Source organism: Ricinus communis, chromosome 2 (genome assembly GCF_019578655.1).
Source record: "Ricinus communis isolate WT05 ecotype wild-type chromosome 2, ASM1957865v1, whole genome shotgun sequence".
NCBI lineage: Eukaryota > Viridiplantae > Streptophyta > Magnoliopsida > Malpighiales > Euphorbiaceae > Ricinus > Ricinus communis.
In genome coordinates, this window is record NC_063257.1 from 15,945,496 (window position 1) to 15,952,024 (window position 6,529).

General features: G+C 37.5%; 1 non-coding gene across 1 annotated transcript; it reads left to right on the forward strand.

Moving 5' to 3' along the window:
- Positions 1 to 521: 521 nt before the first annotated feature.
- On the forward strand, positions 522 to 627 carry LOC125369371. The gene has a single exon (XR_007214924.1). It is a non-coding gene; the product is annotated as a small nucleolar RNA R71 (small nucleolar RNA).
- Positions 628 to 6,529: the final 5,902 nt, after the last annotated feature.

Below are 6,529 nucleotides of genomic sequence, written 5' to 3' on the forward strand. Positions count from 1 at the left end.
GGAAACCCGCGACTGGGCATTATTGTTCCTCCAATCGAAATTGGGGTGATTGCGCCATCCAGGGTTGTATGTATTGTCGTAGGGGTTATTCTCACTGCCTCGGGGCATTCCCATATAATCAACTGTTCAACATCGGAAGATATAGTAGAATTAGATGGAAAACTAATAGAAGATGAAGCAAACATACCTCCCGCAGACAGCTCACACCGTAATGCGGGCCACCACAAAACTCGCAGCCCAACGCTCACGCGTGAATCGCAACATCCTGAGTTAGTCGATCTTCTTGGCTAGAAGCTCCACTTGAGCCGCCAAGGCCGTTGTAGAGTCCACTGGTTGACCACTCCTTGTCTTCCCGGTCGGCTCCTGAGGATTGCCACCGATAGTTGTTCATGGCCATTTCCTCTATCAAGTTCGAGCTTGCTCGCCTTACTATTTAGCGCCCCACCGCCGCGAAGATCCACCAATCGCCTCGTCATGAGGTTCAACCCATTGTAGAAGGTCCGAACTGCATCCACACCGGCAATCCGTGATGTGGGCAGCATCTCAAAAGATCTTTAAATATCTCCCATGCATCGACATGCTTTCATCATCAAACCGCACAAAAGAAGATATGTCATTTCTAAGTTTAGCGGTTTTAATGGAGGAAAATACTTATATAAAATTTTTCGGCCAACGCCTTCCGGTGTAGTGATCGTCATTGTGGAAGAGATTGCAACCATCTCTTTGCTCTGTCCCTCAAGGAAAATGGAAACAATCTCACCGAATGGCATCACGGTTGTTCCATTTATTTTGAATGTGTCACAAATCTCCAAAAGTTGGAGATATGTGCATTGGGATCCTCACGGGCAATCCTCCAAACTGCACACTTTGTTGGATCATCCGGATAACATTGGCCTTTATCTCAAAATTGTTGGCCGCTATAAAGTAGTCCGACTATACTAGTTTTGTCCCATCCAAAGATGGTCGAGCAAACTCGTACATCGCCCTCTCGATCCTCACTCATGGGGGTCATGGTTTTCCATCGTGTCTAGTCTATCCACAGGTACCTCAACCTCAATCTCCTCCTCTTCTAATTGCAACCTCTTCCTTAAGAGTCCGAGGGATCGTTCGGATCGGGATAGAGGCTCTATAAGATTCGAGTTTGAGCTCTCGGTCATAAACTACACCAAACCGAAAGTCCACACAACCACCGATCAAAAAAAATAATATAATAATAAATAATAATAAAATTAAAGAATAAATGAATAAAACAAATAATGACTAAATTAACACAAAACAATTCACTCTAGTTCACCGTTATAGTTCCCTAGAACGCGCCAAAAACTTGATGGGCTCTTTATGCAACCTACACCTAAGGCGTTGAACCCACGATGCACCAGCACTAGTGAGTATCAAGGTCGATCCCCGAGATCGGGTGAACCTAGAGTTACTACCGCTATGCTATCTAGTCCGAAATAGGGTGTGAAAGTTCTTACATACCGTGCCTAATGGTTATGAGTGCAATTAAGTAAATGAAGAACAACAATGGACAATTAAAAGACAATTGTAAAGAGAGAAATAAATCCAAAAGGGAGCCTCGTTGATGGAATTCTAAAGATGAATTTTATGGATTGCCGATCTTGCTTACCCGTGCCTAAATCCCGAATTGAACCTTGCCTCTCTCGAGCTTACCGGATTCCTAAACCTGCACTAACCTAATGGAATCTCTTCCTATCGGATTACTACAAATTAGCATTAAGTATGATTTAAGACTATTAAGAGTTGTTAGTTCTTAATCCAAATGAGTAAATCAACCTCATCTCTAAGTGTTAACTACCCTTACTATTCAAAATCCAGTTGTAACAAGCATTTCTCAATGTCAAGAAACAACCTAATAAACAATTAATCCAACGTCTCAAATTAACTCGCATCAAACTTTTATTACTAAACAATTAATCCAACGTCTCAAGAAGATTGCAAGAATGACAATTATAAAAACTAACAATTAAGCATAATCCATCAACAAAGGTGAACCCTAATGGATTCAAAAGATCTACCGCTCATGTTCATAGTCAAAGCAATTAAAGAACAAAATAAGGAAAAACAAATTAAAGGTATGTACACCCTTCTCTTTCAAGTCGAATGAGAAACCCTAAATTTGCAAATTCAAAATCTCAAACCCTAGTTGCCTCTTGAATGCTCCCAAAGTTTGTCTTGATCTTCAATTCGATGTTGGAATAAGTGGAATCCCCCTTCAATTGATGAAAATTGATCTCTCCAGTCTACAATTGAGGTATAGGAAATATTTGATTAAGTGTGTGTCTTGGAATTGAGTCCAAAAATCATCCTCTTCAATTAGAATTCAAAATCGCCTATATAGTTGATTCAAGACGGCCGGAGTCCAGTTGTGATGATTCAAAGACGACCGGAGTCCAGTCGCGTCAACTGTGGAGTCTCATATGCCGAGCCACCACAGTCGTGCCCATGGCCGATCCACCACAGTCGCGGCCGGAGGCCGTGGTGGCTACCAAGTCGTGTTTGAAATGGCACAATTGGGGATAGCCTTTTGATAATTCAGCACGGCCGGAGTCCAGGCCATGCTCAACCCTCGGGGTGCTTGTTCTCGCCCAATTTGATGGATTTTGCTCCGTAATCACACGTATTTCCCTCGACACCGATGGTGTCCTTCGAAATGACTCAAACGAAAAGGGAAACAAAAGACAGGTGATTCTAGCATAAAACGGGATAATCATGCATAAAAATGTGAACAATCGGGCATGAAAACATGTGTAGTATGATGCTTATCAACTCATCACATCAAAAAGAAGCGCTTTTGGGAGGCACCCTAATTTTTATCTTTAATCTCTAATATTTTAACCTTTTGTTTTGAGACATTTTATTAGTTTTAGTTTTCATATTTTATTTAATTTTTGTTTTAGTTTTGATTTTAATTCTTTGTTTTATTATTTGCAGCCACTCCTTTGCCACAGACTAGCCAACGCCCTGATATCCCTTATGATGCACCTCTTTTCACTCCGGAGCCATAGTCAGGGCAGTATTAGTTTCTTTTTCCTTTTTTATTTCTTATATTTTGTACACTGAGGACAGTGTGTCCTTCAAGTGTGGGGTGGGTAATATTTATCCCACCTCAATTATTTGTTTATTCTTTGTGCAATTGTTTGTAAAATTTTGAAAATTTTTCACCTTGTTTCGATGCTCTTACTGTTGACTTGCTTTTAAAATCCTGTTTATGTCCATGTGATCGGGTAAAACCAATAGTGTTGAGTTTTGTGGAAGAATGTAAGATAATTAGTTTGAGTTTTGCACTAAGTTGCTTTGGTTTATTTAATTCTATTTTGATGATTTTTGTTTGGAACCTACTCAAAAGCACACTTGTGAGAAATTGAGCCTAAATTATAAGCATACACTTTATATGCTTGTATTTATTTTTGTTGAGAGTGCCAATTACTGTTTTTTATTTTAGAACTTGCTCGGTAATGCTTATGAGGGCCACAAGGAGAGTTTAACACTTTGGTATGATAAATGCACTTAGGTTTTTCATTCTAGCAAAATAGCCTTCATTCGTTTATTGATTCTGTAGATAACCCTTTTTTTCACCATTTTTTATCATATTTCATTGCCACTTAGTTTTATTCTGCTTTGGGTTATGATTCTGCACATGAGCTGTTTTTATTGGGAATTTTTGTCTTGGGAATAGTGTGGAATCTGATAGCAACTTTCTTCAATCCAAAAGAAATTCACTCTATTATTTGAATGTTCTTCCCTTATGAAAAAAGAACAAAGAAAAAAGCAAAAAAAAAAATTAAATAGAAAAATAAGAGGGAAAGGTGATGAAAAGAAAGAAAGTAAGTGAGCTAAATATTTTGACTTGATTCCTATTTCCCAACTTGGACCATCGCTCATTGTTTCCCTTGTGATCATCAGGGCTGTGTGCAGTCATGTATTTCATTGCAGAACACCATAGGTTCAACTCTGACCAAATTTACCTACCCTTACCTAATCCCCATTACAACCCTTATAAAGACCTCTTGACATGGTTATTGACTCTCCATAAGTGGTAGGAGTAGGATTTAAGAGCAAGCATATAGTAAGTAAGGTAGTAGTTGATGCATTGAGCGATTAAACACTACCCTTTAAACACTTTGAATGATTTACTTTGAATCTGGTGAGGAGTTGGTTCTGAATAATTTTGTTGAGACAGTATTGTGCGAATTATTGGCATCTTGGTTGTGATACTTGAATTGATTGCTTCGTTTCTTTTTGTTTGACTTACGCTTGTTAAGGATATGTGCAGGAGCTCTGTAGCTTGTTTATCAGTTTAAGTGTTGTTCCTTAGTGGTTTATTTTCCTTATTTACTTTTGATTGCTTGAGGACAAGCAATGAGCTAAGTGTGGGGTTATTTGATGTGCGTAAAATACACACATCTAAATGGGGATTTTAAGATTGATTTTATGGACATTTGGATGTGAATTGGTCCCAACACTCATCCTATGTGTCTGTTTATGTGCATTAGGTCCAAAAGAAGTCAAAGGATAATAAAGGGAAGAATTGGACCATAATTGGATGCCGAAGCTGCCGAAACAAGCTAAGTACGAGCATAAGGAAGCTGAACAGGGCCGTGTTAGTTTCAACACTGGCCGTGTTCCCAACACGGGCACCAACACGGCCGTGTTGGGTGTCATCAAACATAAAAGAAAAATAAGTTCTTAGGGAGCACGACCCACAAAGAGTAACACAGCCAGGAACACCAAACCGTGTTCCCAACACGGCCGTGTTGGTGGCGACAGGGGGAATTAGTTAAAAGAAAGAAGATTGGAAAGGAAAAGGAGAGCGGGGGAGAACGTCCCAAACCCTAACTATATCTCTCTAAGGGTTTTCTGAGCTGGAACCAAGGGAAAAGGAGACTTGGATCAAGGTTTCAATCGGATTCCCTTCAACGATTGAAGATTGGGCGAGGTTCGTTGACTGGTTTTCAAATCAAGCAAGAGGAACAAGAATCAATTCAATTGGAGCAAAAGGATTTGGGCTGTTTACTCTCATCCAAGGGTGTAATCGGGTTTTCTCTACCTTTACTCATTGTTGTAATTGAATTCTTATGTATTTTGATAATGAACATGATTAGCTAGATTGATTAAATCCATTGGGATTTCTTTATTATGTTGGCTTAGTATTATATTATTGGATTGTTTGGATTAGTTTTGTATTCTTCTTGCTTTCAGTATTAATAAGATAATGCATTATTCATGAGACGTTGTGAATTGTGTGTTTAGATTGCTTTGTGTGATTGAGAAGTCCATTTGGCAATTAGAATTTTGAATAGCAAGAATTGGTTAATAATCGCTTAGAGATAAGAAGAATTAACTAGCCGGATTAAGAATTAACAAAGCTTAATAGATCCGGATTAAAGCTTAATGCTAATTTAAGAATCAATCGTTAGGAAGAGATTCCAACTTTAGGTTATTAGATTTAGGAATTCGGTTATCTCAAGAGAGAAATCGAAGTCAGTTAAGAATTCGTCCACGGGTAGCATAATTAGACTCACCAATCCTTTATCTTTTGTTTGATTGCCAACTAGTTTAGGTTCCCTTTGGATTTGCTCTCCTGCCTTGGTTATTTTAGTTATCAATTACTCGTACATCTCCCTTAGAACTTAGCTTGTAGCTATTAGTTAGTTTAGAAATTATTCATCATTCATTTTAGGTTAATATAACAAAGAACAAAGGAGTAACTCTAGGCTTTCACTTTCCCAAGGAATACAACCTTGATACTCGCCATTAGTGCTAGACTGCATCGATAGGTACACTGCCTTAGATTGTAGCTAACACAAGTAGCACACATCATTCATTAAGTTGGCTCATAAAATTTGGGACTACGAGACTTGTTAACCAGTCAACTCCTCTCTAATTCTTCATATTCAAAAATAAAAGTTCTCCATATTTTAGAGTGTAATTTTTCAGCCAAAATAAAAAAAAATAGACATAAAGTCAACTTTTGACCAAATAAACTTTACTAATCCTAGTTATTCTAAGAAACCAAGATTTAATCTTAGTTGAAGAAAGTTGTACAGAATTAAAATTTGATTTAATTAATAACAAATTCCCTTGAAAATATCCTTAATTTTATTTTATGTCCTTTTAGGATACAAAGTCAAACATTAAGATATAAAGTCAAACAACCTAGTCATACTAGGACACTAAGACATAAGTCCTAGGTTAATAAAAATTAATGAGAAACTTTATTTAATTAAATCAAATTTAAAAAATAAAATTTTCCTTTAATTCCTTAAATTTTGGACCATGTCTAAATTTAGGACAAAAATCAAACTCTTGTCTTAATCTAGACAACTTCCTACTCCAACTAGGATTCTAAAATTACAAGTCCTTGTCCTAAAAGATTTATAGTACTTGTATTAATTAAAACAACCTTTTAATTAATCTTCTAATCATATTAGGACAAGTAAATATAATCCTAAGATAACTAGGATATGTCTTAAGACAAGGAGTTACATGCCAACTAGGATACTTCATC